The sequence below is a fragment of the Salminus brasiliensis genome, chromosome 18, assembly GCF_030463535.1.
Source record: "Salminus brasiliensis chromosome 18, fSalBra1.hap2, whole genome shotgun sequence".
Taxonomy (NCBI): Eukaryota; Metazoa; Chordata; class Actinopteri; order Characiformes; family Bryconidae; genus Salminus; species Salminus brasiliensis.
Genome location: NC_132895.1, coordinates 20209891 through 20226946, shown reverse-complemented (window position 1 = coordinate 20226946; position 17056 = coordinate 20209891). Strand labels below are relative to the sequence as shown.

Genomic DNA, 17056 nt, shown 5'->3' with positions numbered 1-17056 from the left:
ATTTGGTATGAAATCAGAAAGTTGGGCTACATTTCCCAGGTGTTCATTTATTCTTAAAGGTTTATTGTCAGACACTGTTGTTTCCCATATTGGACACATTTTTGCCGGGACAAGAGTAGAAGTTGTTTCGTGGAAAAACTGCTGAATCTTATTGGATAGACAGGAGTGTTGTTCTACAATTTAGAGTCATGTTGAGGGAACACATTAATCCAAGTGAAACGTTGGTGGTCCGTTCTGAGAACATATTTTTGTTAGCTAGAGCAATGCCAACCAGGATAAAACAGTATTCTCACACTGATTTAAATCAAATAATATAAAGAAAGCCCAAATGTTTTGCTGTGGTGTTGCACAGTTGAACTTCAAAGCCTTGGAAGCATATATAGTTTCTGATTTCAATCCATTTTTTTCAGAAGTGTACGGGATCTGAATTTCCACTTCAGGTTTAGTCTGTAAGAGAGTTCGAAAAACACTGTTTCCGCCCGGTTTCGAACCGGGGACCTTTCGCGTGTGAGGTGAACGTGATAACCACTACACTACGGAAACTCTTGCAGCCTCAAAAGCTATAGACCCCTGCTCAAGGAATAGCTCTGAAAAACTTTCACCATTACAAAGACATATTGACCGGAACAATTTACGTCAGACACTTACAGGCTTTCATTAATACAGATTACAAGTTTACTATTTCATTGACTAAACATACAATTTGACTTTTAGAAGAGTGTCATTTGTACAAGCATTTCAAATGCCATTAGAAAGAAATAAGCATGGTAAAATCAAAGTATTTCATTTCTAATGAAAATTCTAAAAGAAATAATAAGAATCTTTTATTTTATTGTATTTCGTGGGAAAAACCTTTACTCCTTCAAATGGAATTTCTGATTTGAAATAGTTTGCAAAAAGAGCACGGTTTTCATAGCTCGAAATGGTCCTGATATGAAAGTGAAATGACTGTAGTTTACAGATGATGATTTGATGTTCGAAAGTTGCAGAATAAATATTGTTTCCGTCCAGTCTCGAACCGGGGACCTTTCGCGTGTTAGGCGACCGAGATAACCACTACACTACGGAAACCTCTGCCCGCCAGGTCCCTGTGAACCCTTCTTCAGCGGGAGGACTATTACAGGGCTTCATTATTACGGAGAAATATTGATGGATGAAGTTTGGTCCTCACAGAGAGAACTGTACGTGTCAGACATTTGGTATGAAATCAGAAAGTTGGGCTACATTTCCCAGGTGTTCATTTATTCTTAAAGGTTTATTGTCAGACACTGTTGTTTCCCATATTGGACACATTTTTGCCGGGACAAGAGTAGAAGTTGTTTCGTGGAAAAACTGCTGAATCTTATTGGATAGACAGGAGTGTTGTTCTACAATTTAGAGTCATGTTGAGGGAACACATTAATCCAAGTGAAACGTTGGTGGTCCGTTCTGAGAACATATTTTTGTTAGCTAGAGCAATGCCAACCAGGATAAAACAGTATTCTCACACTGATTTAAATCAAATAATATAAAGAAAGCCCAAATGTTTTGCTGTGGTGTTGCACAGTTGAACTTCAAAGCCTTGGAAGCATATATAGTTTCTGATTTCAATCCATTTTTTTCAGAAGTGTACGGGATCTGAATTTCCACTTCAGGTTTAGTCTGTAAGAGAGTTCGAAAAACACTGTTTCCGCCCGGTTTCGAACCGGGGACCTTTCGCGTGTGAGGCGAACGTGATAACCACTACACTACGGAAACTCTTGCAGCCTCAAAAGCTATAGACCCCTGCTCAAGGAATAGCTCTGAAAAACTTTCACCATTACAAAGACATATTGACCGGAACAATTTACGTCAGACACTTACAGGCTTTCATTAATACAGATTACAAGTTTACTATTTCATTGACTAAACATACAATTTGACTTTTAGAAGAGTGTCATTTGTACAAGCATTTCAAATGCCATTAGAAAGAAATAAGCATGGTAAAATCAAAGTATTTCATTTCTAATGAAAATTCTAAAAGAAATAATAAGAATCTTTTATTTTATTGTATTTCGTGGGAAAAACCTTTACTCCTTCAAATGGAATTTCTGATTTGAAATAGTTTGCAAAAAGAGCACGGTTTTCATAGCTCGAAATGGTCCTGATATGAAAGTGAAATGACTGTAGTTTACAGATGATGATTTGATGTTCGAAAGTTGCAGAATAAACATTGTTTCCGTCCAGTCTCGAACCGGGGACCTTTCGCGTGTTAGGCGACCGAGATAACCACTACACTACTGAAACCTCTGCCTGCCAGGTCCCTGTGAACCCTTCTTCAGCGGGAGGACTATTACAGGGCTTCATTATTACGGAGAAATATTGATGGGTGAAGTTTGGTCCTCACAGAGAGAACTGTACGTGTCAGACATTTGGTATGAAATCAGAAAGTTGGGCTACATTTCCCAGGTGTTCATTTATTCTTAAAGGTTTATTGTCAGACACTGTTGTTTCCCATATTGGACACATTTTTGCCGGGACAAGAGTAGAAGTTGTTTCGTGGAAAAACTGCTGAATCTTATTGGATAGACAGGAGTGTTGTTCTACAATTTAGAGTCATGTTGAGGGAACACATTAATCCAAGTGAAACGTTGGTGGTCCGTTCTGAGAACATATTTTTGTTAGCTAGAGCAATGCCAACCAGGATAAAACAGTATTCTCACACTGATTTAAATCAAATAATATAAAGAAAGCCCAAATGTTTTGCTGTGGTGTTGCACAGTTGAACTTCAAAGCCTTGGAAGCATATATAGTTTCTGATTTCAATCCATTTTTTTCAGAAGTGTACGGGATCTGAATTTCCACTTCAGGTTTAGTCTGTAAGAGAGTTCGAAAAACACTGTTTCCGCCCGGTTTCGAACCGGGGACCTTTCGCGTGTGAGGCGAACGTGATAACCACTACACTACGGAAACTCTTGCAGCCTCAAAAGCTATAGACCCCTGCTCAAGGAATAGCTCTGAAAAACTTTCACCATTACAAAGACATATTGACCGGAACAATTTACGTCAGACACTTACAGGCTTTCATTAATACAGATTACAAGTTTACTATTTCATTGACTAAACATACAATTTGACTTTTAGAAGCGTGTCATTTGTACAAGCATTTCAAATGCCATTAGAAAGAAATAAGCATGGTAAAATCAAAGTATTTCATTTCTAATGAAAATTCTAAAAGAAATAATAAGAATCTTTTATTTTATTGTATTTCGTGGGAAAAACCTTTACTCCTTCAAATGGAATTTCTGATTTGAAATAGTTTGCAAAAAAAGCACGGTTTTCATAGCTCGAAATGGTCCTGATATGAAAGTGAAATGACTGTAGTTTACAGATGATGATTTAATGTTCGAAAGTTGCAGAATAAACATTGTTTCCGCCCGGTCTCGAACCGGGGACCTTTCGCGTGTTAGGCGAACGTGATAACCACTACACTACGGAAACCTCTGCCCGCCAGATCCCTGTGAACCCTTCTTCAGCGGGAAGACTATTACAGGGCTTCATTATTACGGAGAAATATTGATGGGTGAAGTTTGGTCCTCACAGAGAGAACTGTACGTGTCAGACATTTGGTATGAAATCAGAAAGTTGGGCTACATTTCCCAGGTGTTCATTTATTCTTAAAGGTTTATTGTCAGACACTGTTGTTTCCCATATTGGACACATTTTTGCCGGGACAAGAGTAGAAGTTGTTTCGTGGAAAAACTGCTGAATCTTATTGGATAGACAGGAGTGTTGTTCTACAATTTAGAGTCATGTTGAGGGAACACATTAATCCAAGTGAAACGTTGGTGGTCCGTTCTGAGAACATATTTTTGTTAGCTGGAGCAATGCCAACCAGGATAAAACAGTTTTCTCACACTGATTTAAATCAAATAATATAAAGAAAGCCCAAATGTTTTGCTGTGGTGTTGCACAGTTGAACTTCAAAGCCTTGGAAGCATATATAGTTTCTGATTTCAATCCATTTTTTTCAGAAGTGTACGGGATCTGAATTTCCACTTCAGGTTTAGTCTGTAAGAGAGTTCGAAAAACACTGTTTCCGCCCGGTTTCGAACCGGGGACCTTTCACGTGTGAGGCGAACGTGATAACCACCACACTACGGAAACTCTTGTAGCCTCAAAAGCTATAGACCCCTGCTCAAGGAATAGATCTGAAAAACTTTCACCATTACAAAGACATATTGACCGGAACAATTTTCGTCACACACTTACAGGCTTTCATTAATACAGATTACAAGTTTACCATTTCATTGACTAAACATACAATTTGACTTTTAGAAGAATGTCATTTGTACAAGCATTTCAAATGCCATTAGAAAGAAATAAGCATGGTAAAATCAAAGTATTTCATTTCTAATGAAAATTCTAAAAGAAATAATAAGAATCTTTTATTTTATTGTATTTCGTGGGAAAAACCTTTACTCCTTCAAATGGAATTTCTGATTTGAAATAGTTTGCAAAAAGAGCACGGTTTTCATAGCTCGAAATGGTCCTGATATGAAAGTGAAATGACTGTAGTTTACAGATGATGATTTAATGTTCGAAAGTTGCAGAATAAACATTGTTTCCGCCCAGTCTCGAACCGGGGACCTTTCGCGTGTTAGGCGACCGAGATAACCACTACACTACTGAAACCTCTGCCCGCCAGGTCCCTGTGAACCCTTCTTCAGCGGGAGGACTATTACAGGGCTTCATTATTACGGAGAAATATTGATGGGTGAAGTTTGGTCCTCACAGAGAGAACTGTACGTGTCAGACATTTGGTATGAAATCAGAAAGTTGGGCTACATTTCCCAGGTGTTCATTTATTCTTAAAGGTTTATTGTCAGACACTGTTGTTTCCCATATTGGACACATTTTTGCCGGGACAAGAGTAGAAGTTGTTTCGTGGAAAAACTGCTGAATCTTATTGGATAGACAGGAGTGTTGTTCTACAATTTAGAGTCATGTTGAGGGAACACATTAATCCAAGTGAAACGTTGGTGGTCCGTTCTGAGAACATATTTTTGTTAGCTAGAGCAATGCCAACCAGGATAAAACAGTATTCTCACACTGATTTAAATCAAATAATATAAAGAAAGCCCAAATGTTTTGCTGTGGTGTTGCACAGTTGAACTTCAAAGCCTTGGAAGCATATATAGTTTCTGATTTCAATCCATTTTTTTCAGAAGTGTACGGGATCTGAATTTCCACTTCAGGTTTAGTCTGTAAGAGAGTTCGAAAAACACTGTTTCCGCCCGGTTTCGAACCGGGGACCTTTCGCGTGTGAGGCAAACGTGATAACCACTACACTACGGAAACTCTTGCAGCCTCAAAAGCTATAGACCCCTGCTCAAGGAATAGCTCTGAAAAACTTTCACCATTACAAAGACATATTGACCGGAACAATTTACGTCAGACACTTACAGGCTTTCATTAATACAGATTACAAGTTTACTATTTCATTGACTAAACATACAATTTGACTTTTAGAAGAGTGTCATTTGTACAAGCATTTCAAATGCCATTAGAAAGAAATAAGCATGGTAAAATCAAAGTATTTCATTTCTAATGAAAATTCTAAAAGAAATAATAAGAATCTTTTATTTTATTGTATTTCGTGGGAAAAACCTTTACTCCTTCAAATGGAATTTCTGATTTGAAATAGTTTGCAAAAAAAGCACGGTTTTCATAGCTCGAAATGGTCCTGATATGAAAGTGAAATGACTGTAGTTTACAGATGATGATTTAATGTTCGAAAGTTGCAGAATAAACATTGTTTCCGCCCGGTCTCGAACCGGGGACCTTTCGCGTGTTAGGCGAACGTGATAACCACTACACTACGGAAACCTCTGCCCGCCAGATCCCTGTGAACCCTTCTTCAGCGGGAAGACTATTACAGGGCTTCATTATTACGGAGAAATATTGATGGGTGAAGTTTGGTCCTCACAGAGAGAACTGTACGTGTCAGACATTTGGTATGAAATCAGAAAGTTGGGCTACATTTCCCAGGTGTTCATTTATTCTTAAAGGTTTATTGTCAGACACTGTTGTTTCCCATATTGGACACATTTTTGCCGGGACAAGAGTAGAAGTTGTTTCGTGGAAAAACTGCTGAATCTTATTGGATAGACAGGAGTGTTGTTCTACAATTTAGAGTCATGTTGAGGGAACACATTAATCCAAGTGAAACGTTGGTGGTCCGTTCTGAGAACATATTTTTGTTAGCTGGAGCAATGCCAACCAGGATAAAACAGTTTTCTCACACTGATTTAAATCAAATAATATAAAGAAAGCCCAAATGTTTTGCTGTGGTGTTGCACAGTTGAACTTCAAAGCCTTGGAAGCATATATAGTTTCTGATTTCAATCCATTTTTTTCAGAAGTGTACGGGATCTGAATTTCCACTTCAGGTTTAGTCTGTAAGAGAGTTCGAAAAACACTGTTTCCGCCCGGTTTCGAACCGGGGACCTTTCACGTGTGAGGCGAACGTGATAACCACCACACTACGGAAACTCTTGTAGCCTCAAAAGCTATAGACCCCTGCTCAAGGAATAGCTCTGAAAAACTTTCACCATTACAAAGACATATTGACCGGAACAATTTTCGTCACACACTTACAGGCTTTCATTAATACAGATTACAAGTTTACCATTTCATTGACTAAACATACAATTTGACTTTTAGAAGAATGTCATTTGTACAAGCATTTCAAATGCCATTAGAAAGAAATAAGCATGGTAAAATCAAAGTATTTCATTTCTAATGAAAATTCTAAAAGAAATAATAAGAATCTTTTATTTTATTGTATTTCGTGGGAAAAACCTTTACTCCTTCAAATGGAATTTCTGATTTGAAATAGTTTGCAAAAAGAGCACGGTTTTCATAGCTCGAAATGGTCCTGATATGAAAGTGAAATGACTGTAGTTTACAGATGATGATTTAATGTTCGAAAGTTGCAGAATAAACATTGTTTCCGCCCAGTCTCGAACCGGGGACCTTTCGCGTGTTAGGCAAACGTAATAACCGCTACACTACGGAAACCTCTGCCCTCCAGTTCCCCGTGAACCCTTCTTCAGCGGGAGGACTATTACAGGGCTTAATTATTATGGAGAAATATTGATGGGTGAAGTTTGGTCCTCACAGAGAGAACTGTACGTGTCAGACATTTGGTATGAAATCAGAAAGTTGGGCTACATTTCCCAGGTGTTCATTTATTCTTAAAGGTTTATTGTCAGACACTGTTGTTTCCCATATTGGACACATTTTTGCCGGGACAAGAGTAGAAGTTGTTTATTGGAAAAACTGCTGAATCTTATTGGATAGACAGGAGTGTTGTTCTACAATTTAGAGTCATGTTGAGGGAACACATTAATCCAAGTGAAACGTTGGTGGTCCGTTCTGAGAACATATTTTTGTTAGCTGGAGCAATGCCAACCAGGATAAAACAGTTTTCTCACACTGATTTAAATCAAATAATATAAAGAAAGCCCAAATGTTTTGCTGTGGTGTTGCACAGTTGAACTTCAAAGCCTTGGAAGCATATATAGTTTCTGATTTCAATCCATTTTTTTCAGAAGTGTACGGGATCTGAATTTCCACTTCAGGTTTAGTCTGTAAGAGAGTTCGAAAAACACTGTTTCCGCCCGGTTTCGAATCGGGGACCTTTCGCGTGTGAGGCGAACGTGATAACTACCACACTACGGAAACTCTTATAGCCTCAAAAGCTATAGACACCTGCTCAAGGAATAGCTCTGAAAAACTTTCACCATTACAAAGACATATTGACCGGAACAATTTTCGTCAGACACTTACAGGCTTTCATTAATACAGAATACAAGTTTACTATTTCATTGACTAAACATACAATTTGACTTTTAGAAGAATGTCATTTCTACAAGCATTTCAAATGCCATTAGAAAGAAATAAGCATGGTAAAATCAAAGTATTTCATTTCTAATGAAAATTCTAAAAGTAATAATAAGAATCTTTTATTTTATTGTATTTCGTGGGAAAAACCTTTACTCCTTCAAATGGAATTTCTGATTTGAAATAGTTTGCAAAAAGAGCACGGTTTTCATAGCTCGAAATGGTCCTGATATGAAAGTGAAATGACTGTAGTTTACAGATGATGATTTAATGTTCGAAAGTTGCAGAATAAACATTGTTTCCGCCCGGTCTCGAACCGGGGACCTTTCGCGTGTTAGGCGAACGTGATAACCACTACACTACAGAAACCTCTGCCCGCCAGTTCCCTGTGAACCCTTCTTCAGCAGGAGGACTATTACAGGGCTTAATTATTATGGAGAAATATTGATGGGTGAAGTTTGGTCCTCACAGAGAGAACTGTACGTGTCAGACATTTGGTATGAAATCAGAAAGTTGGGCTACATTTCCCAGGTGTTCATTTATTCTTAAAGGTTTATTGTCAGACACTGTTGTTTCCCATATTGGACACATTTTTGCCGGGACAAGAGTAGAAGTTGTTTCGTGGAAAAACTGCTGAATCTTATTGGATAGACAGGAGTGTTGTTCTACAATTTAGAGTCATGTTGAGGGAACACATTAATCCAAGTGAAACGTTGGTGGTCCGTTCTGAGAACATATTTTTGTTAGCTGGAGCAATGCCAACCAGGATAAAACAGTTTTCTCACACTGATTTAAATCAAATAATATAAAGAAAGCCCAAATGTTTTGCTGTGGTGTTGCACAGTTGAACTTCAAAGCCTTGGAAGCATATATAGTTTCTGATTTCAATCCATTTTTTTCAGAAGTGTACGGGATCTGAATTTTCACTTCAGGTTTAGTCTGTAAGAGAGTTCGAAAAACTTTGTTTCCGCCCGGTTTCGAACCGGGGACCTTTCGCGTGTGAGGCGAACGTGATAACCACTACACTAAGGAAACTCTTGCAGCCTCAAAAGCTATAGACCCCTGCTCAAGGAATAGCTCTGAAAAACTTTCACCATTACAAAGACATATTGACCGGAACAATTTTCGTCAGACACTTACAGGCTTTCATTAATACAGATTACAAGTTTACTATTTCATTGACTAAACATACAATTTGACTTTTAGAAGAATGTCATTTGTACAAGCATTTCAAATGCCATTAGAAAGAAATAAGCATGGTAAAATCAAAGTATTTCATTTCTAATGAAAATTCTAAAAGAAATAATAAGAATCTTTTATTTTATTGTATTTCGTGGGAAAAACCTTTACTCCTTCAAATGGAATTTCTGATTTGAAATAGTTTGCAAAAAGAGCACGGTTTTCATAGCTCGAAATGGTCCTGATATGAAAGTGAAATGACTGTAGTTTACAGATGATGATTTAATGTTCGAAAGTTGCAGAATAAACATTGTTTCCGCCCGGTCTCGAACCGGGGACCTTTCGCGTGTTAGGCGAACGTGATAACCACTACACTACGGAAACCTCTGCCCGCCAGTTCCCTGTGAACCCTTCTTCAGCGGGAGGACTATTACAGGGCTTCATTATTACGGAGAAATATTGATGGGTGAAGTTTGGTCCTCACAGAGAGAACTGTACGTGTCAGACATTTGGTATGAAATCAGAAAGTTGGGCTACATTTCCCAGGTGTTCATTTATTCTTAAAGGTTTATTGTCAGACACTGTTGTTTCCCATATTGGACACATTTTTGCCGGGACAAGAGTAGAAGTTGTTTCGTGGAAAAACTGCTGAATCTTATTGGATAGACAGGAGTGTTGTTCTACAATTTAGAGTCATGTTGAGGGAACACATTAATCCAAGTGAAACGTTGGTGGTCCGTTCTGAGAACATATTTTTGTTAGCTGGAGCAATGCCAACCAGGATAAAACAGTTTTCTCACACTGATTTAAATCAAATAATATAAAGAAAGCCCAAATGTTTTGCTGTGGTGTTGCACAGTTGAACTTCAAAGCCTTGGAAGCATATATAGTTTCTGATTTCAATCCATTTTTTTCAGAAGTGTACGGGATCTGAATTTCCACTTCAGGTTTAGTCTGTAAGAGAGTTCGAAAAACACTGTATCCGCCCGGTTTCGAACCGGGGACCTTTCGCGTGTGAGGCGAACGTGATAACCACTACACTACGGAAACCTCTGCCCGCCAGTTCCCTGTGAACCCTTCTTCAGCGGGAGGACTATTACAGGGCTTCATTATTACGGAGAAATATTGATGGGTGAAGTTTGGTCCTCACAGAGAGAACTGTACGTGTCAGACATTTGGTATGAAATCAGAAAGTTGGGCTACATTTCCCAGGTGTTCATTTACTCTTAAAGGTTTATTGTCAGACACTGTTGTTTCCCATATTGGACACATTTTTGCCGGGACAAGAGTAGAAGTTGTTTCGTGGAAAAACTGCTGAATCTTATTGGATAGACAGGAGTGTTGTTCTACAATTTAGAGTCATGTTGAGGGAACACATTAATCCAAGTGAAACGTTGGTGGTCCGTTCTGAGAACATATTTTTGTTAGCTGGAGCAATGCCAACCAGGATAAAACAGTTTTCTCACACTGATTTAAATCAAATAATATAAAGAAAGCCCAAATGTTTTGCTGTGGTGTTGCACAGTTGAACTTCAAAGCCTTGGAAGCATATATAGTTTCTGATTTCAATCCTTTTTTTTTCAGAAGTGTACGGGATCTGAATTTCCACTTCAGGTTTAGTCTGTAAGAGAGTTCGAAAAACACTGTTTCCACCAGGTTTCGAACCAGGGACCTTTCGCGTGTGAGGCGAACGTGATAACCACTACACTACGGAAACTCTTGTAGCCTCAAAAGCTATAGACCCCTGCTCAAGGAATAGCTCTGAAAAACTTTCACCATTACAAAGACATATTGACCGGAACAATTTTCGTCAGACACTTACAGGCTTTCATTAATACAGATTACAAGTTTACTATTTCATTGACTAAACATACAATTTGACTTTTAGAAGAGTGTCATTTGTACAAGCATTTCAAATGCCATTAGAAAGAAATAAGCATGGTAAAGTCAAAGTATTTCATTTCTAATGAAAATTCTAAAAGAAATAATAAGAATCTTTTATTTTATTGTATTTCGTGGGAAAAACCTTTACTCCTTCAAATGGAATTTCTGATTTGAAATAGTTTGCAAAAAGAGCACGGTTTTCATAGCTCGAAATGGTCCTGATATGAAAGTGAAATGACTGTAGTTTACAGATGATGATTTAATGTTCGAAAGTTGCAGAATAAACATTGTTTCCGCCCGGTCTCGAACCGGGGACCTTTCGCGTGTTAGGCGAACGTGATAACCACTATACTACGGAAACCTCTGCACGCCAGATGCCTGTGAACCCTTCTTCAGCGGGAGGACTATTACAGGGCTTCATTATTACGGAGAAATATTGATGGGTGAAGTTTGGTCCTCACAGAGAGAACTGTACGTGTCAGACATTTGGTATGAAATCAGAAAGTTGGGCTACATTTCCCAGGTGTTCATTTATTCTTAAAGGTTTATTGTCAGACACTGTTGTTTCCCATATTGGACACATTTTTGCCGGGACAAGAGTAGAAGTTGTTTCTTGGAAAAACTGCTGAATCTTATTGGATAGACAGGAGTGTTGTTCTACAATTTAGAGTCATGTTGAGGGAACACATTAATCCAAGTGAAACGTTGGTGGTCCGTTCTGAGAACATATTTTTGTTAGCTGGAGCAATGCCAACCAGGATAAAACAGTTTTCTCACACTGATTTAAATCAAATAATATAAAGAAAGCCCAAATGTTTTGCTGTGGTGTTGCACAGTTGAACTTCAAAGCCTTGGAAGCATATATAGTTTCTGATTTCAATCCATTTTTTTCAGAAGTGTACGGGATCTGAATTTCCACTTCAGGTTTAGTCTGTAAGAGAGTTCGAAAAACACTGTTTCCGCCTGGTTTCGAACCGGGGACCTTTCGCGTGTGAGGCGAACGTGATAACCACTACACTACGGAAACTCTTGTTGTGGTAGTATTGTAGCACCCTCTGCTGGATTAGCTGATATTTACCTGGTGCAAGGTATTATGGGGGGAGCACATGGTGAGGGGGAGATAGCAGGCGGGAGATAGGTCAAGTTCGATAATAAAGTACTCGCTCGTTGGAAGTTAACTGGAGTTGTCTTGGAAGTCATTTACCCGCGCTATAAATAACTAAGAACACGACATGGTGTCAGAATAGGTCTTGAAGAAGTATATATATAAATTATTGGTTTGTTTTGCATAAGTTTAGACGCTGTTTGCGCAGTAGTTAGCGGTTAGCTTGTTAGCCAAGAGACCCGGAGATGGAGGGAGCTTCAGGCAACGCAGCCGCCGGGGGCAGCCAGCCGCCCGTGCCCGGCCCGAGTGCTACATTCAGCATACAGCCGCCGGAGCCTTTCGACTTCACCAAACCACACAGAACCACTAATCCCAACAGACTTGCCCGAGAGACCCTGGCAAAAGTTGGGCACTGATCTGTTTACGCTGAAAGGGAAAACATACCTATTGGTAGTAGATTACTACTCACGTTATGTTGAAGTGGTAAACCTCTCACTCACAAAATCTGCTGACATCACCTTGCATCTTAAGTCCATTTTTGCTCGACATGGCATCCCAGAGGTCGTCGTCAGTGACAACGGTCCTCAGTACTCGTCCAGCATTTTTACTGAGTTTGCGGCAACATATGGATTTAAACACATCACTAGCAGTCCGAGATTCCCTCTGCTCTGAGGAATGACATCCTAGCAAAACTACATGAGGGTCATCAAGGTGTGGTGAAATGCCGGGAGCGTGCAAGGCAAAGTGTGTGGTGGCCTGGGTTAAGCCAACAGCTTAATGAACTTGTGCTGAATTGCAGAACATGCATCAAAGAACGTACAAACCATACAGACTCAAGTGACACAAACACCCTGTGCCAAACCGGAGCTCACTATACCCAGAACCAGATCTGGGAGGCTGATAGTGAAGCCACAGAAACTGGACTTGTAATGAACATTCATGTCTAGTCTAGGTTGAGCAGCTGTCAAGATGGGGCAGAATAACCCCCTCAGCTGACTCGGGAGGTTCAGGTAGTTCACCCTGACCCCCAGGTTTAGAAAAACAAAAGTTTTGTGTTAAGTCCTGCTGACCTGTCTATTTTAAGTTGTCAGATTGTTTTTAAGATATGACAGTAGGTTTTAGGTTGAAGGTATAAGCAGGTTAAATGTTAAACGCACAATGCATTTTTTTTGCTGTTGTTTATTTGTAGCTTCTATGACAATAATTGTTTTGTCCTGCTCAAAAGGGGAGATGTGGTAGTATTGTAGCACCCTCTGCTGGATTAGCTGATATTTACCTGGTGCAAGGTATTATGGGGGGAGCACATGGTGAGGGGGATATAGCAGGCGGGAGATAGGTCAAGTTCGATAATAAAGTACTCGCTCGTTGGAAGTTAACTGGAGTTGTCTTGGAAGTCATTTACCCGCGCTATAAATAACTAAGAACACGACACTTGTAGCCTCAAAAGCTATAGACCCCTGCTCAAGGAATAGCTCTGAAAAACTTTCACCATTACAAAGACATATTGACCGGAACAATTTTCGTCAGACACTTACAGGCTTTCATTAATACAGATTACAAGTTTACTATTTCATTGACTAAACATACAATTTGACTTTTAGAAGAGTTTCATTTGTACAAGCATTTCAAATGCCATTAGAAAGAAATAAGCATGGTAAAATCAAAGTATTTCATTTCTAATGAAAATTCTAAAAGAAATAATAAGAATCTTTTATTTTATTGTATTTCGTGGGAAAAACCTTTACTCCTTCAAATGGAATTTCTGATTTGAAATAGTTTGCAAAAAGAGCACGGTTTTCATAGCTCGAAATGGTCCTGATATGAAAGTGAAATGACTGTAGTTTACAGATGATGATTTAATGTTCGAAAGTTGCAGAATAAACATTGTTTCCGCCCGGTCTCGAACCGGGGACCTTTCGCGTGTTAGGCGAACGTGATAACCACTACACTACGGAAACCTCTGCCCGCCAGGTCCCTGTGAACCCTTCTTCAGCGGGAGGACTATTACAGGGCTTCATTATTACGGAGAAATATTGATGGGTGAAGTTTGGTCCTCACAGAGAGAACTGTACGTGTCAGACATTTGGTATGAAATCAGAAAGTTGGGCTACATTTCCCAGGTGTTCATTTATTCTTAAAGGTTTATTGTCAGACACTGTTGTTTCCCATATTGGACACATTTTTGCCGGGACAAGAGTAGAAGTTGTTTCGTGGAAAAACTGCTGAATCTTATTGGATAGACAGGAGTGTTGTTCTACAATTTAGAGTCATGTTGAGGGAACACATTAATCCAAGTGAAACGTTGGTGGTCCGTTCTGAGAACATATTTTTGTTAGCTGGAGCAATGCCAACCAGGATAAAACAGTTTTCTCACACTGATTTAAATCAAATAATATAAAGAAAGCCCAAATGTTTTGCTGTGGTGTTGCACAGTTGAACTTCAAAGCCTTGGAAGCATATATAGTTTCTGATTTCAATCCATTTTTTTCAGAAGTGTACGGGATCTGAATTTCCACTTCAGGTTTAGTCTGTAAGAGAGTTCGAAAAACACTGTTTCCGCCCGGTTTCGAACCGGGGACCTTTCGCGTGTGAGGCGAACGTGATAACCACTACACTACGGAAACTCTTGTAGCCTCAAAAGCTATAGACCCCTGCTCAAGGAATAGCTCTGAAAAACTTTCACCATTACAAAGACATATTGACCGGAACAATTTTCGTCAGACACTTACAGGCTTTCATTAATACAGATTACAAGTTTACTATTTCATTGACTAAACATACAATTTGACTTTTAGAAGAGTGTCATTTGTACAAGCATTTCAAATGCCATTAGAAAGAAATAAGCATGGTAAAATCAAAGTATTTCATTTCTAATGAAAATTCTAAAAGAAATAATAAGAATCTTTTATTTTATTGTATTTCGTGGGAAAAACCTTTACTCCTTCAAATGGAATTTCTGATTTGAAATAGTTTGCAAAAAGAGCACGGTTTTCATAGCTCGAAATGGTCCTGATATGAAAGTGAAATGACTGTAGTTTACAGATGATGATTTAATGTTCGAAAGTTGCAGAATAAACATTGTTTCCGCCCGGTCTCGAACCGGGGACCTTTCGCGTGTTAGGCGAACGTGATAACCACTATACTACGGAAACCTCTGCACGCCAGATGCCTGTGAACCCTTCTTCAGCGGGAGGACTATTACAGGGCTTCATTATTACGGAGAAATATTGATGGGTGAAGTTTGGTCCTCACAGAGAGAACTGTACGTGTCAGACATTTGGTATGAAATCAGAAAGTTGGGCTACATTTCCCAGGTGTTCATTTATTCTTAAAGGTTTATTGTCAGACACTGTTGTTTCCCATATTGGACACATTTTTGCCGGGACAAGAGTAGAAGTTGTTTCGTGGAAAAACTGCTGAATCTTATTGGATAGACAGGAGTGTTGTTCTACAATTTAGAGTCATGTTGAGGGAACACATTAATCCAAGTGAAACGTTGGTGGTCCGTTCTGAGAACATATTTTTGTTAGCTGGAGCAATGCCAACCAGGATAAAACAGTTTTCTCACACTGATTTAAATCAAATAATATAAAGAAAGCCCAAATGTTTTGCTGTGGTGTTGCACAGTTGAACTTCAAAGCCTTGGAAGCATATATAGTTTCTGATTTCAATCCATTTTTTTCAGAAGTGTACGGGATCTGAATTTCCACTTCAGGTTTAGTCTGTAAGAGAGTTCGAAAAACACTGTTTACGGCCGGTTTCGAACCGGGGACCTTTCGCGTGTGAGGCGAACGTGATAACCACTACACTACGGAAACTCTTGTAGCCTCAAAACCTATAGACCCCTGCTCAAGGAATAGCTCTGAAAAACTTTCACCATTACAAAGACATATTGACTGGAACAATTTTCGTCAGACACTTACAGGCTTTCATTAATGCAGATTACAAGTTTACTATTTCATTGACTAAACATACAATTTGACTTTTAGAAGAGTTTCATTTGTACAAGCATTTCAAATGCCATTAGAAAGAAATAAGCATGGTAAAATCAAAGTATTTCATTTCTAATGAAAATTCTAAAAGAAATAATAAGAATCTTTTATTTTATTGTATTTCGTGGGAAAAACCTTTACTCCTTCAAATGGAATTTCTGATTTGAAATAGTTTGCAAAAAGAGCACGGTTTTCATAGCTCAAAATGGTCCTGATATGAAAGTGAAATGACTTTAGTTTACAGATGATGATTTAATGTTCGAAAGTTGCAGAATAAACATTGTTTCCGCCCGGTCTCGAACCAGGGAACTTTCGCGTGTTAGGCGAACGTGATAACCACTACACTACGGAAACCTCTGCCCTCCAGGTCCCTGTGAACCCTTCTTCAGCGGGAGGACTATTACAGGGCTTCATTATTACGGAGAAATATTGATGGGTGAAGTTTGGTCCTCACAGAGAGAACTGTACGTGTCAGACATTTGGTATGAAATCAGAAAGTTGGGCTACATTTCCCAGGTGTTCATTTATTCTTAAAGGTTTATTGTCAGACACTGTTGTTTCTCATATTGGACACATTTTTGCCGGGACAAGAGTAGAAGTTGTTTCGTGGAAAAACTGCTGAATCTTATTGGATAGACAGGAGTGTTGTTCTACAATTTAGAGTCATGTTGAGGGAACACATTAATCCAAGTGAAACGTTGGTGGTCCGTTCTGAGAACATATTTTTGTTAGCTGGAGCAATGCCAACCAGGATAAAACAGTTTTCTCACACTGATTTAAATCAAATAATATAAAGAAAGCCCAAATGCTTTGCTGTGGTGTTGCACAGTTGAACTTCAAAGCCTTGGAAGCATATATAGTTTCTGATTTCAATCCATTTTTTTCAGAAGTGTACGGGATCTGAATTTCCACTTCAGGTTTAGTCTGTAAGAGAGTTCGAAAAACACTGTTTCCGCCCAGTTTCGAACCGGGGACCTTTCGCGTGTGAGGCGAACGTGATAACCACTACACTACGGAAACTCTTGTAGCC

At 39.0% G+C, this 17056-nt stretch overlaps 23 non-coding genes across 23 annotated transcripts; all 23 read right to left on the bottom strand.

The window, feature by feature from the left end:
• Positions 1–470: 470 nt before the first annotated feature.
• trnav-cac (transfer RNA valine (anticodon CAC)) lies at positions 471–543 on the bottom strand. The gene has a single exon. It is a non-coding gene; the product is annotated as a tRNA-Val (tRNA).
• Positions 544–1664: 1121 nt separating this feature from the next.
• On the bottom strand, positions 1665–1737 carry trnav-cac (transfer RNA valine (anticodon CAC)). Its single transcript has one exon. It is a non-coding gene; the product is annotated as a tRNA-Val (tRNA).
• Positions 1738–2858: 1121 nt separating this feature from the next.
• On the bottom strand, positions 2859–2931 carry trnav-cac (transfer RNA valine (anticodon CAC)). Its single transcript has one exon. It is a non-coding gene; the product is annotated as a tRNA-Val (tRNA).
• Positions 2932–3386: 455 nt separating this feature from the next.
• Positions 3387–3459, bottom strand: trnav-aac (transfer RNA valine (anticodon AAC)). The gene has a single exon. It is a non-coding gene; the product is annotated as a tRNA-Val (tRNA).
• A 593-nt stretch (positions 3460–4052) lies between these two features.
• trnav-cac (transfer RNA valine (anticodon CAC)) lies at positions 4053–4125 on the bottom strand. Its single transcript has one exon. It is a non-coding gene; the product is annotated as a tRNA-Val (tRNA).
• A 1121-nt stretch (positions 4126–5246) lies between these two features.
• On the bottom strand, positions 5247–5319 carry trnav-cac (transfer RNA valine (anticodon CAC)). Its single transcript has one exon. It is a non-coding gene; the product is annotated as a tRNA-Val (tRNA).
• A 455-nt stretch (positions 5320–5774) lies between these two features.
• Positions 5775–5847, bottom strand: trnav-aac (transfer RNA valine (anticodon AAC)). The gene has a single exon. It is a non-coding gene; the product is annotated as a tRNA-Val (tRNA).
• Positions 5848–6440: 593 nt separating this feature from the next.
• trnav-cac (transfer RNA valine (anticodon CAC)) lies at positions 6441–6513 on the bottom strand. The gene has a single exon. It is a non-coding gene; the product is annotated as a tRNA-Val (tRNA).
• A 455-nt stretch (positions 6514–6968) lies between these two features.
• trnav-aac (transfer RNA valine (anticodon AAC)) lies at positions 6969–7041 on the bottom strand. The gene has a single exon. It is a non-coding gene; the product is annotated as a tRNA-Val (tRNA).
• A 593-nt stretch (positions 7042–7634) lies between these two features.
• On the bottom strand, positions 7635–7707 carry trnav-cac (transfer RNA valine (anticodon CAC)). Its single transcript has one exon. It is a non-coding gene; the product is annotated as a tRNA-Val (tRNA).
• A 455-nt stretch (positions 7708–8162) lies between these two features.
• trnav-aac (transfer RNA valine (anticodon AAC)) lies at positions 8163–8235 on the bottom strand. Its single transcript has one exon. It is a non-coding gene; the product is annotated as a tRNA-Val (tRNA).
• A 593-nt stretch (positions 8236–8828) lies between these two features.
• Positions 8829–8901, bottom strand: trnav-cac (transfer RNA valine (anticodon CAC)). Its single transcript has one exon. It is a non-coding gene; the product is annotated as a tRNA-Val (tRNA).
• A 455-nt stretch (positions 8902–9356) lies between these two features.
• Positions 9357–9429, bottom strand: trnav-aac (transfer RNA valine (anticodon AAC)). Its single transcript has one exon. It is a non-coding gene; the product is annotated as a tRNA-Val (tRNA).
• Positions 9430–10022: 593 nt separating this feature from the next.
• trnav-cac (transfer RNA valine (anticodon CAC)) lies at positions 10023–10095 on the bottom strand. The gene has a single exon. It is a non-coding gene; the product is annotated as a tRNA-Val (tRNA).
• Positions 10096–10689: 594 nt separating this feature from the next.
• On the bottom strand, positions 10690–10762 carry trnav-cac (transfer RNA valine (anticodon CAC)). The gene has a single exon. It is a non-coding gene; the product is annotated as a tRNA-Val (tRNA).
• A 455-nt stretch (positions 10763–11217) lies between these two features.
• trnav-aac (transfer RNA valine (anticodon AAC)) lies at positions 11218–11290 on the bottom strand. The gene has a single exon. It is a non-coding gene; the product is annotated as a tRNA-Val (tRNA).
• Positions 11291–11883: 593 nt separating this feature from the next.
• On the bottom strand, positions 11884–11956 carry trnav-cac (transfer RNA valine (anticodon CAC)). The gene has a single exon. It is a non-coding gene; the product is annotated as a tRNA-Val (tRNA).
• A 1963-nt stretch (positions 11957–13919) lies between these two features.
• Positions 13920–13992, bottom strand: trnav-aac (transfer RNA valine (anticodon AAC)). Its single transcript has one exon. It is a non-coding gene; the product is annotated as a tRNA-Val (tRNA).
• Positions 13993–14585: 593 nt separating this feature from the next.
• trnav-cac (transfer RNA valine (anticodon CAC)) lies at positions 14586–14658 on the bottom strand. The gene has a single exon. It is a non-coding gene; the product is annotated as a tRNA-Val (tRNA).
• A 455-nt stretch (positions 14659–15113) lies between these two features.
• trnav-aac (transfer RNA valine (anticodon AAC)) lies at positions 15114–15186 on the bottom strand. Its single transcript has one exon. It is a non-coding gene; the product is annotated as a tRNA-Val (tRNA).
• A 593-nt stretch (positions 15187–15779) lies between these two features.
• On the bottom strand, positions 15780–15852 carry trnav-cac (transfer RNA valine (anticodon CAC)). The gene has a single exon. It is a non-coding gene; the product is annotated as a tRNA-Val (tRNA).
• A 455-nt stretch (positions 15853–16307) lies between these two features.
• Positions 16308–16380, bottom strand: trnav-aac (transfer RNA valine (anticodon AAC)). The gene has a single exon. It is a non-coding gene; the product is annotated as a tRNA-Val (tRNA).
• A 593-nt stretch (positions 16381–16973) lies between these two features.
• Positions 16974–17046, bottom strand: trnav-cac (transfer RNA valine (anticodon CAC)). The gene has a single exon. It is a non-coding gene; the product is annotated as a tRNA-Val (tRNA).
• Between the last annotated feature and the right edge of the window lie 10 nt (positions 17047–17056).